Below are 13,485 nucleotides of genomic sequence, written 5' to 3' on the forward strand. Positions count from 1 at the left end.
CAGCCAAAATCATTATAATTAATGAATATTAATTTTTATCTTCATATATCCCCTATCTAGTCTCTCTACCCTAATCTCCCTCCTCTCTCTTCACCAACTAGCCACCTCTATCATTGGCAAGGTTTCATCTATCTTCTAATCTCCCTCGTTTGTGGAGTCTTCCCTCCTCCTTAGGATCTTGGCCACTTCTCCCTCTTCATCCTTATCCCTTAACTACATCAACTATCCACCCTCATCTCCTTTATCATCCATAAACCTAACATCCACTTCACTCGTCACCACCACCATCATCCTCACTCTATCGTGTTTTTGTCCTAGTTACAGTTCGAATCTTTGAAGGGCGTAAATATAAAAAACGTAGATTAGGAAGTTATGTATTAATCAGCCTTAGTTTTGTAATTTCTGACTACGAAAAAGGATATTTAGTGAATATTTTCTCTCGATTGTGCGGACTGCTTCATACAATCAATCTAGATCTTGAAGGGATCGCTCCGTAACCTATCTTCGTCATGAGTTTGGGATGTAGTTTTGTGCATGTCTACCGGATCAACCCTGATCTGATAATAACCCGACCTCAAGTACAGCTTGCTGAAGTAGGCTGACCTCGTGAGCTCATGCAGCAACTCCTTTATCACCAAAACAGTATATGGATCCTTCATAATGATAGTGTTCAAGGCTCAATAATCTACGGAAAAATGACAACTCTCATCTCTCTTCTACACTTACAACACCAACAATAAATATGTGCTTCTACTTGGTTGGATGAGTCCTTGCTATAGCATTCCGTTCACCATCCTAATGATCTCTTCCTTCTACATGTGGGGGTAGTGGTAGGGTAGTATGTTGGTTAGTTCGGACCTTGGCAAAATCTAGATGTGGTGGTCATGCTCGCGAGTGGGCGACAGCCCCCATGGCTCCTCAAATGCCTCCAAGAATTCCTGCAGCTATAACACCCCCGTCTAGCACGAGCACGTGAACACCCATGCACCCACACGACACATGCGATGCACATGACAGGTCAGGTGGAGCCCATCTCGCACATATACACTCCTGTGCCCATATAATCATGACATCATCAAATAAAATATCCTAACATATCCATGCTCACATAATTCATCACCAAATAAATCATACTATTAATCAGATAAATCTGTTAACATATGAATATCCAAGTCAATAATAATATACATTAGACCACTACATAATCTAACAGGGCCCATAGAGGCTACGACAAACCATCAAGATACAAGTTATAACTACTAACACATGAGTATAATATAATCCGACCTTTATCTTATAAATCATCGGCTGGTACAATAAAATATAAATATAACAAATAATAATACAACTCAATTTTTAGACAAATTATCATCTACTGAATAATATGAATCGCATATGAGTTTTATGTCATGAATGAGTATATGAATGTATCTTTAATAATATATAAATAAAATATAGATATCATGTCATAACTAATCAAATTATATAATTCTTAATAATGTATAAATAAATATCCATGTCATACCATCATTATAACTCTCTCTCAAATATGACACATATAATGCATGTCGACTATGACCATGCTATGATATCAAATACAACCACATATGATATATATTGACCACTCAATAATCAAGTATAATAGATGATAATGAAATCATATGCATTTCTCAATATCTCAATCATCAATGTCATCTCTAAATATCATCATCATACTAGACCACTATGCATAGTCAACACTTAGTATCCGGTCCTAAAATCATACCCGAAGGCTCAAAGCATACTCTGTTATTCGTTAAAAGTATCTCAATCATAATTATACCCTACCATCCACTAAGGGTATCAACATCCATCTAGACTAGGCACTTTTCTAGTTGATAGAAATACGTGACGATAACTCGCCACATATACCTTAGAGAATGGCATGTGCCTGATTGTCTATTGCGCACACAGACTAATGACCTCAGACATAAGGCCATAGGATCATGACTATGTCGAGGGATCAATCATCCACCAAGTGCGTCTTGACCGTCGCACCCAATTGGGTATCCTCATGCTTTCTATCAACTATCCTATTAATCAGATTTCATACTATCCTTCTAAATGAAATATCATATGCATTTTATTCAGTACTATAACAAGTCATACATATTAAGAATATAGGTAGAAGAGGTGTCAAAATATGTATATGATGGGATGAAATCTCCAAATAGTACATATATTACATGCATACTCATGCTAAAGATCATGTTGAATCATAAACTCATAACAATATATTCATATCTAATCATCTCTATATATCACCAACATATTCATATCCCAAATCAGCCTAATCATATGCATAATAAAATATGCTCAACTAAAATTATCTCTAAATAAGATCATAAAATTATGCTAGAGGCCAAAACATGCATATATAAAATTATATGATATATCCTAATTTGAAAAATACGTCTAGGGGATAAGACTACTTAAGTCTAATCAGAAGGCTCAAACCACGTATACCTCACATCCGGCAACTGAGTGTCAACTCATCGCTAACAGAGTTCATGAGGTCTCACATAAGGGGTTCGGGATATGAAAATGTTTAAGTAACATAAAATTAGCCATTTATCTAATTAAAATCTATTCATGTAAAATATGATAATTTATTAAGTTTTAGAGTTTCTATTTATCCTTTAAACTTTTAACGTTAAGATTATACTATCATTATAAAAGGTCAGTTATAAAATGACAATAAAAGATTGCTCCTTTTTAGATAAAAAATAGTCTAAGTATGACGTCATAAAATAAAATAAAATCATACTAGACAACATAATCTGATAGGGCCCACACAGACTACGATAAACTATTAAGATACAACTAAAACCACTGATATATGAGTACAATATAATTCGACATATTTTATACAATTCATCGTCTAATACAATGGAACAAATATCCAATAATAATACAACTTAATATCTATATAAACTATCATATATACCGTCTCATGTCTATAGCTCACCTCATCTTTACTTTAAAATATCTCATCAGGATATCTTAAGTTGCTACCACGTACCACATATCTAGGGGGTTTAGAATAGAAATAAAGAGTCATAAGCTAAAGGCTTAGTGAATAGACCTTACCCCAAATTACTACTGTAAAATAGAGAGAAAATTATGTACTGAATAATATGAATTAGAAAGAGGTATGATGTCATATATGAGCATGTATATATGTATCCTCAATAACATATATATAAAAGTAATCAATTCTCATGAAGCAACATATTATGTCCTCAACCAAAATATATCTCATGATGAAATTATAATATAACATCACCTAATATAACAACATATGAAGTATAATAATCATGATCCAGTGATAATAGTCATATCAGTATCGATGCATGATGCATGCCAACTACTCGATACCATATATTTTAGAATCAGATACAATCCACATAAACTATCACAGTCATCCGTCTCAACTCTAAATATCATCCACCATGCTGGACTAAGATACCCAGCCCCAAACTCGACACACATCACACTACAAGCTTAGAGCATACCCTGTTATATGCTAAGAGTATCTCTAGAGATAATCATATCCTGGCATACGCTAAAGGTATCTTAGAAGATAATCATACTCTACCATACGCTAAGGGTATCTCAGTAAATAATCATACCCTACCATATGTTAAGGGTATATCAATGATAGTTGTACCCTGTCATACGTTGAGAGTACAACCATCAGCTATTATCATATTCTATCATATGTTAAGAGTATGTCTAGTACCGGTCCGGATCAGACATTGTTCTAGCCATCACATCACATACATATGTATTTCATGATTTTCTATACATTTTCCTTCCCCCCTTACCAGATACCATTCCAGGCCGGACTAGATACCATTCTAGGCCGGCCAGCCTCGTGCCCAAAAAATATTAATTTTTTTAAAGGATGGATTGTTACATTTTCTTTCCCCCCTTATAAAAATTTCGACCTTGAAATTTAAATCACGCTGATATTATAAGAAAATCAACATGTCTAGTTACACTACCTTCTAATCAAATCGACAATTGTTTAATCTCATTTTTTTTCAAATCCATAACTCTCGACTACTAATTTACTCATTAACTCCTACCATTACACAACTACAAATAACTCCCATAAAAAATACATTCCTAGATCTAGGTTAGTTAGGCAATCATACTATATCCATAGACATCGATAATACCGCTTGTTTATAAGAAAGAACGTACATTGATTCTACAATATAGAAAATGTTGTCATCTATTAACTAAAATCATGTTCTTCTCCGAAATACCTCAACTTGTCCAAATATATCACTTCTTCTACTAACTACAACCATATAACAACGTAATGCCATAATCACCTATGATAATGCAGTACAACCTATTTAAGTAAATTATCTCCAATCTACTAAATGTATTTCGATTCTAGACATGCTTAAACGATCATCCTTTAACACTATCAGTAATACTAGGTAGAACGGTAAATACATATTATTTCAAAAACATCCAAAATACTTAACTCATGCTTCTCTTTCTAGACAAATTATGTTACTAACCTAAACATACTCACCATCACCTAATATCATCATAAAATTTAGGCAATAGTACAAACTCTCTTATTTAAAATGCATTGCTCTAATGCCCTTTGATACCAAATTGATGTGTTTCGGTATCAAAAGATCGGCTACGCAACGATTTCTTCAAGATCTAGATGTATTATAGGAATCAGTCCGCATAATCATGGAAAAATATTTGTCAAATTAATAGGCTCTGATATTAATTTGTTAAAGCTTAGATACCAAATTGATGGGATCTAGAACCAAAAGATCGGCTATGGAATAATTCCTTAATATCTGAATTTATTGCAGAAAGCAGTTCGCGTAATCGTGGAAAAATATTCGTCAGATATTATCTAGTAGTTAGAAAATTACAAAACCTATTGGGTTAGATCCGTATCTTCCTAATCTACAACTTTTGTATTTATGTTCTTCACATATTCGAACTGTAACAGGGACAAAAATATAAAATAATGTGGGTGATGATGGTGGTGACAGGTGGAGTGGATGTTAGGGTTATGGATGGGTATGAAGATGAGGGTGGATTGTGGAAGTGATTAAGGGAAGTAGACGAAGGGAACAAAGTGGTTGAGATCCCAAAGAAAAGGGGTGGCACGATAGTCGAAGGAGATTAGAAGCGAGGAGAAACCTTGCCAACAGTAGAGGTGGAAGGATGGTGAAGAGGGAGGAGGGAGTAAAGAGAAGATAGAAGGTAAGAAATCAAGAATCCAATAGCAATGTAAAGTTGGGTGCCATCCACATATTTATAGAGGCTAGCCAACAAGTCCTAAAATAATATGAAACCCTAACAAACCAACTAAACTAGTATTCTTTATCTTCTCCGAATACCTTTTGGATTAAGCTTTCGTTTTGTCATAGATATATTCCGAATCTAGAGAAGTCATGAATATTAAAGTTTTAGATCTAGAGGTTTTCGACCTTATCCAACTAGTTTGATATTATTTGGATATATGTCGAATATTTTACAAATATTTTTCCGAAACTATATAGAGCTGGATTTAGCTAATTAGATAAAATCCTAACCAAGTGTATCACAAATATTTTTCAATTTTTAGAAAATTACAAAACCAAGTGGATTAGATTCATAACTTCCTAATCTACAACTTTCGTATTTATGCCATTTGCAGACTCGAGCTAAAACTGGGACGAAAATATGAAAGAACGTGGGGGGATGGTGGTGGTGACGGGTGGAATGGATGGTAAGGTTATGGATGGGTATGGAGATGAAGGTGATTGTGGATGTGGTTAAGGGATGTAGACAAAGGGAACGAAGCAGTCAAGATCCTAAAGAAAAGGGTGGCTCAACAAACGAGGGAGATTAGAAGGTAGGAGAAACTTTGCCAATGGTAGAGGTGGAAAGATGGTGAAGAGGGAGGAGAGAGAGAGTCTAGAGAGAAGATAGGAGGCAAGAAATCAATATTCCAATAGCATAATGAATTTGGCTACCATCCACGTATTTATAGAGGCTAGCGAATAATAAGCCTCCAGCAAGTAGCGAAAATCCAAGAGCGAGGCCAGAGAATAAAGGAAGGATTTATACCTTGACGTAGGAAGAGGCTGAGCACTCACTATCCGTGGTGTAAGGTATATTATCTATTTCTTCCATACCAGCTAAAGTCCTTATAGACTCTGTAGCCTCACACTCTTTTGGTTCACCTAATTTTCTTTCCTTATTACCTATTGCACCTGAGATTATGGAATCATATTTAGTAGTGACTACACCCGTAGGGAGGACCATACTTTTAAATCTTATTTGTAGATCTTGTTTAGTAGAGATAGACGATCAGAAACTTCCAATAGATCTTATTTGTCTAGACATGCATGATTTTGATGTTATACTGGGTATGGATTAGCTATCTATACATCATGCTATAGTAGATTGTAGAATGAAAAGGGTTACATTTTCTATCCCAGAGAAGCCAGAATTTTTCTTCTAGGGTGAGCAAAAGATTCTTACGACCAGTATTATCTCAGCACTTCAAGCAAATCGATTAATGAAGAAAGGATGCTTAGTTTTTTTGGCATCGGTAGTAGCCGTGGAGCATGCAAAGCAGGAGATTCATGAACTTCAAGTGGTAAATGAATTTCCAGATGTTTTTTTTCTAAAGATCTACCTAGTCTTCCTCCCGATAATGAGATAGACTTCACCATAGATCTTCTCTCTGGCACTGAACCAATATCAAAGGCACTCTACAGGATGGCACCAACAGAACTTAGAGAGTTGCAGACCCAACTTCAAGAGTTGCTGGATTTGGATTTTATTCGTCCGAGTGTATCACCTTGGGGAGCACCAGTTTTATTTGTAAAGAAGAAAGATGGATCGATACGTCTTTGCATTGATTATCGGGAGTTAAATAAAGTCACTATGAAGAACAGGTATCCGTTACCCCAGATCGATAATCTTTTTGATCAACTGCAAGGCTCTCAGGTCTTCTCAAAAATCAATTTGAGATCTGGTTATCACCAATTGAAGATCAAGAATGAAGATATTGCAAAGACAACATTTAGGACTCGCTATGGCCATTATGAGTTCTTAGTGATGCCTTTTGGCTTTACAAATGCGTCTGCAGCTTTTATGGACTTAATGAACCGGGTCTTCAAAACCTTTTTGGACCAGTTTGTTGTGATATTTATTGACGATATATTGATCTATTCTAAGAGCAAAGAAAAGCATGAGGAACATCTAAGGATAATACTGCAAACTCTTCGTGAGGAAAAGCTTTATGCAAAATTTAAGAAGTGTGAGTTTTGGTTGGATGAGGTAGCTTTCTTAGGAATATAATCGGCAAGGATGGAGTCAAAGTGGATCAAAAGAAGATCGAGGCCGTTAGCAAATGGCCGAGGCCTACTTCAGTATCTGAAGTACGTAGTTTCCTTGGATTGACAGGCTACTATAGAAGGTTTGTGGAGGGGTTTTCATGGATTGCCTTGCCACATACTCACCTCACCAAAAAGGGGGTGAGATTTGAGTGATCAGATGATTGTGGAAATAGCTTCCAAGAGCTCAAGCAGAGATTGATTTCAGCTCCTATCCTTTCACTTCTGACAGAGGGTGGCAACTTTGTAATTTACAGTGATGCATCCAGATAGGGTCTCGGTTGTATTTTGATGCAGCATGAAAAGGTGATAGCTTATGCATCAAGACAATTTAAGATTCATGAGAATAACTATCCTACTCACGACCTTGAGTTGGCTGTGGTAGTTTTTGCACTAAAGATTTGGTGTCACTACCTTTATAGAGAATTTTGTGAAATTTTTACTGATCACAAGAGCCTCAAGTATATCTTCACTCATAAAGAACTTAATTTGAGGCAGCGTAGGTGGCTAGAATTAATTAAGGATTAAGATGTTAGTATCAATTACCATCCTGGGAAGGCAAATGTGGTAGCCGATGATGCCTTGAGCAGGAAATCATCAGAGGGGCACTTATCAACACTTACTTGTCAGCAGTGTATTATTGAAGAATTCAGATGCTTGAAGATTAAAGTAACATCAAATCCAGAGAGAGTAGGTATTTGCAGCCGGCTAGTGGTCAAACTTACATTTTTAGATCGCATCCAGGCTGCTCAATTAGAGGATGCCAACCTCAAAAAGATCTTGGAAGGATTAGAAAAAGGAGAAGCTCCTGGCTATTCGAGATCAGATGAAGGACTAGTTAAGTACCAGAATCGAGTCTGCATCCTAGCCAGTAAGGAGTTAAAGAATGAAATTATGTTAAAGGCTCACAGTTCAGGATTCAGTATCCACCCAAGTAGCATAAAAATGTATAGAGATTTGCGAGAAACTTTTGGTGGAATGGCATGAAAAAGGACATAGCTAACTTTGTGGCCAAATGTCTCACTTGTCAGCAAATCAAAGTTGAGCACCAAAAGCCTGTAGGGATGTTATAGCCTTTGCCTTTATCAGAATGGAAGTGGGAGGATGTGACTTTGGACTTTATCTCAGGACTTCCCCACACTAGATCAAATCATGATGCAATTTGGGTGATCGTGGACAGACTAACTAAGTCTGCTCACTTTTTGGCCATTCGTATGACTTACTCCCTAGATCGTCTTGCACAACTTTATATTAGGGAGATTATTCGATTCCATGGCACACCTTTGTCTATCGTATATGATCGAGATTCTCATTTTGTTTCTAAATTCTGACGGAGTCTTCATTCAGCTATGGGGACACGATTGAGATTCAGTTCAGCTTATCACCCGCAAATTGATGGACAATCCGAGAGGACTATTCAAACCTTTGAGGATATATTGCGAGCATGTTCTTTGGAGTGGAAAGGAAATTGGGACGATCATCTTCCACTCATGGAGTTCTCATACAATAATAGCTACCATTTGAGTTTAGGCTAGCACCTTACGAGGCGTTGTATAGTAGAAAATGCAGATCTCTACTTTGTTGGTTTGAGGTTGGTGAAAGACAGTTACTGGGACCAGATATAGTATCAGATGCCACATAGAAAATCGTCAAAATTAAGGAAATGCTTCTTGCAGCTCAAAGCCGTCAAAAGAGCTATGTTGATAATCGGAGAAGAAACCTTGAGTTTCAAGTGGGTGACATGGTTTTCCTAAAGGTGTCACCTTAGAAAGGATTGATCAGGTTTGGTAAGAAAGGCAAATTGAGTCCTCGCTTTATTGGGCCTTTTGAGGTATTAGAGCGCATTGGAGAGGTGGCATACCAAATTGCTTTGCCACCTAGGTTATCTAAAGTACATAATGTCTTCCATGTATCTATGTTGAGAAAGTATATGCCTAGTGCAAACCGTGTGATTGACTTCGAGCCTTTAGAGATCTGAAAAAATCTATCTTATGAGGAGCAACCTATGGAAATTCTAGAGACTCAGCAAAGAACTCTTCGCAATAGGGTAATCCCTTTCGTGAAGATTTTATGGCAAAACCATAAGCCAGAAGAAGCAACTTGGGAGCGTGAAGATGAAATGAGGGAAAAGCATCCGGAGCTATTTCCTCAATCTTCATAGCGACTATTACGGTATTACCTTATCCTTTTATTACACTAATTTTAATTTCGAGGACGAAATTTCTTTTTGTTGGGAATAGTTGTTAGAACCAGAAAAAAAATTTAATTAGGGGTTGAGAGAGGAGGGTGCATGTGCTCTGCACGTGCAGCCCCTCTTTTCTCCCTCTCCAGCACGCGACGAGGTGCAGAAATCTCATCTAATCCGAATCGGATTAGATTTGATCTTCTTTTAATCTATAAATTAAAACCCTAATCCCTCCTCTCTCTCTGCTTAACCATCTCAGCACTCTTCTCTCTCATCTTCCTCCCCTCTTTCGCTTTCTTCTTCCTCACCGTCGGAGTCATGCCGTGGAATCGGCTTGCCGAAGCGTCGCCGGAGCCATCGGAGACCACCACGTGACTCCTTGGTAAGCCTTCTCCCACCCCTCAAATTAAATTTCAATTTAATAAAGTAAATTAAAAAAATACCTATTTTGGGGGTTCTTCGGCTTCATCGGCAAATCTGGTCGACCGGCGGCTTTGGGTCACAGCCACTCCATCTGGAAGCATCTTGCTGTTGGCCTTGTGCTGTGGGCGTTCATCGTTGGAGCCCTCATGGCTCCGGCCGTCGTCGGCTATGAGATCGATCGCCGTTCACAGGTTCTCCTCCACCTCGTGAGGATGGCGGCACCGTGTGGGTGTTGGGGAGCTAAGGGCGCGGCCGGTGAACCGTCACCGCGATGGCCACTGGTGTCTCCCTTTCTCTCTCCTTTTTCCTTTCTTTCTTTTTCTCTCTCTCTCTCTCTTCGGCTTGGAGAAGACAGACTCGGGCAACTGAGTCTTGTCTTCTCCCTTTTTATTTTTGGATTCGGGTTGGGTTGGATTCGAATCCAAGGAACCCGACCCGGTTCCATTAGTTAATTGGATTGGGCCTTGGGCCCAATCCATTTAGGTGTTAATTGGGTGGGCTGCGGGCTAACTGCAGCCTAACCCAACTGATTTGGGCTTATTTTGGCCGAAATTAATAATTATTGAGTGAAATTGTAGAAAAATTTTAATATTTTTTTATAAAAATGTTATTGTTATTTATTATTAGAGAACAGTCATGGTATAAATCGCTTGCGATTTTTCGTGGTGACTCAAGTCTATCTGGAAGTCCAAGGGAAAGTCCTAAATCAGATCACTACGGTGACTTTTTTTGGTGACTCTAGCGGAGTTAGGGAACAGTCTTAGGATGAATGAGAAATTTTCTAGGTGACTCTAACTTCTCTCAATGGTTAGTGAAAAAGACAGAGTATGTTGATCACATAGTGACACCATCTGATGACCCTAACCGGATCAGCTATGAAGAAAAGTCCCGAGCGTCATCTCGAGATGACTTCTAGTTGATGTGGATCTATAAGGTTGAGACATATGGTAGTATAAATATTGAAAAGATGTTAATATGTTGAAACCGTGCAAGGTTACAAGTTATGACTCTCTCTATTGTTATCATTGTTATTATTTAAAGAGCATGCCTATTGTATATTGTTATTTAGCATTATTATAATTAAAAATTTATTTGGTTTTCAAGTGGATTCCACTTACTGAGCTATAGTTGTTGGCTCATGGATTCTTTTTTTTTGTATTTATTTATCTATCTCAGCTAATATTCAGCGGGGCGACTAAGCGAGATGTACCTGGACTCTACCTCCACTTAGCATTTACCTATTTACCTTTCTGCTCTTTTGGATTTTATGCTTTAGATTAGAATTTTTATTTATTTTGTTTAGAGACTATAAAATATTAACATTGTTTTTATGTTTATTGTAATTAGTTTAAATTTAATAAATCAGATCTTCATTTTATTTATTTATTTTGCCATCGTACACGTAGAAAGTACTAATAAGGCTTCGTGTATCTCAAGCATATTGAGATGCATGGCTGGTCATAATCCTTGTTTCGGATCGTGACAGTCGTCCTTTGAACCATGTTGCTTAATGTGGCAGCAAAATCTTTATATGCCGCTGTCCCAAATTTATGTGTAATCCACCTACAAAATCCAGCCCATTCGGTAAAACCACCACAATGAATAACCGATGTAATAACCCAAGGTTTAAAAAAAAAAAAAAATCAAGATTTCTGCACTGCATGGCACGAGCTGTCGTGCCATGCAGTGGCAACGGGGATGGGCGCCACGCGCCCCAAGTGCTGGCCCGGCCAACCTGGCCGAGCCAGCTGGCGCGGTGGGCCCCCGCCGCCGCCGCCGCCGCAGCCTCCCTCCCCACCGCCTCTCTCTCCCTTTTCTTTCTCTCTCTCTCTTTTTCTCTTTCGAGCTCTCTTTGACCTTTCTCTACTTCTCTCTCTCAAACACTCTCTCTCTCTACCCACTGCCGCCGCCACCTCCCCTAGCTCCGGTGAGCCTCCCTCCCTCCCTCTCTCTCTCTCTCTCTCCCTCTCTCTCTCTATTTCTCTTTTCCTCCTTGTCGGCTTCCTCTTGGAACCGCCGGAGGATTGAGCCGTCGGCGAGAGGCCGGCCGCTGAGTGGCCACCAGCGGCCGCACCCCTCCCCCATGGCCCAACCCTCTTCTTCCTTTTTCTTTCTTCTTCTTCTTCTTCTTCTTCTTCTTCTCTTTCTTCTTCCTCTCCTCCTCCTCCTTCTTCCCTTCTCTCCTCTGGCTGCACCCTGCAAGTGGTGCTGGGCTCGGCCCAGCGCCCTTGCAGCGCCAGGCGCTGGGCTCGGCCCAGCGCCCTTGCAGCCCCAGGCGCTGGGCTCGGCCCAGCACCTTGCTGTGCATGGTGCTGGGCTGAGCCCAGCACTATATAAATAAATATATATATATATATATATATATATATATATATATATATATGTGCACAATTAGTTTAGCTTAGTTAATTTAATGTATTTAAGTTGTACAAATTAAATACAATCATATCATAGTTAGTATATCATTCTAATTATATCATGTTTAGTAAAATACCTGCAATATAAATTATTATTTTAATCCTAAGTAGGTAATAGTAATTATTAGGGTTATATACGTATATTCTTACATAATTATTTGCAGTAACTTAATTCTTATTTTCTTAATTATCAAAGAGAATAATAGACAGATAAAATATATTTTAAATACACTATTAAATAATATAATTATGGTTAATAAATAACGAACCAAATATAGAAATGAAGAGTACATACTTACAACAAGAAACTGTCTTTTTGTCGGGTTAATTTTAATTAATAAAAAGACTGACATATTTGTTACAAATAATTTCAGATTCTGACCCCCCTGTTCAAGACCCTGTGGACTTAGCTATCGAGGCTTGATCGTTATCGTAACAGCGTGAACGAGTGGTGGTTTGGTATTTGTCGTGGTGTGAGTAGTCTTATCCCCTAGATCCCTTTCTCAAATTAGGATTCATTATATATTATGTACATGCATGTTTTGGCCTCCAGCATGATTATATGACTTTATATAGAGATGATTTCAGTCGAGCATATATTTTATCATGCATTTGATTAGACTGATCTGGGATATGAGTACATTGGTGATATATAGAGATGATTGGAGATGATTATGCTATTATGGTTTTATGTCGGGATGATCTCTATCATGAGTATGCATGTGATAGATTAGCATGAGTATGCATGTGTTAGATACATGGTTGGAGTTTGCATTACATCATTTCTCTCTCGGCTTCTTTACCACCTAAATTCCGGAGTTGTATGATCTGTTGTCGTACTGGATATATGTATATGATTTATCATGTATAGGAAATCATAAAAGTACATGTGTATGTGATGTGATGTGATGTGATGTGATGGCTGGAACGGTATCTGGTCCGGACTGGTACTGGACATACTCTTAGCGTATGGCAGAGTATGGTGATGGCTGATAGTTGTACTCTTAGCGTATGACAGGGTACAACTATCATTGATATACCCTTA

Source organism: Typha angustifolia, chromosome 4 (genome assembly GCF_048772165.1).
Source record: "Typha angustifolia cultivar Huaian chromosome 4, ASM4877216v1, whole genome shotgun sequence".
NCBI classification, from domain to species: domain Eukaryota; kingdom Viridiplantae; phylum Streptophyta; class Magnoliopsida; order Poales; family Typhaceae; genus Typha; species Typha angustifolia.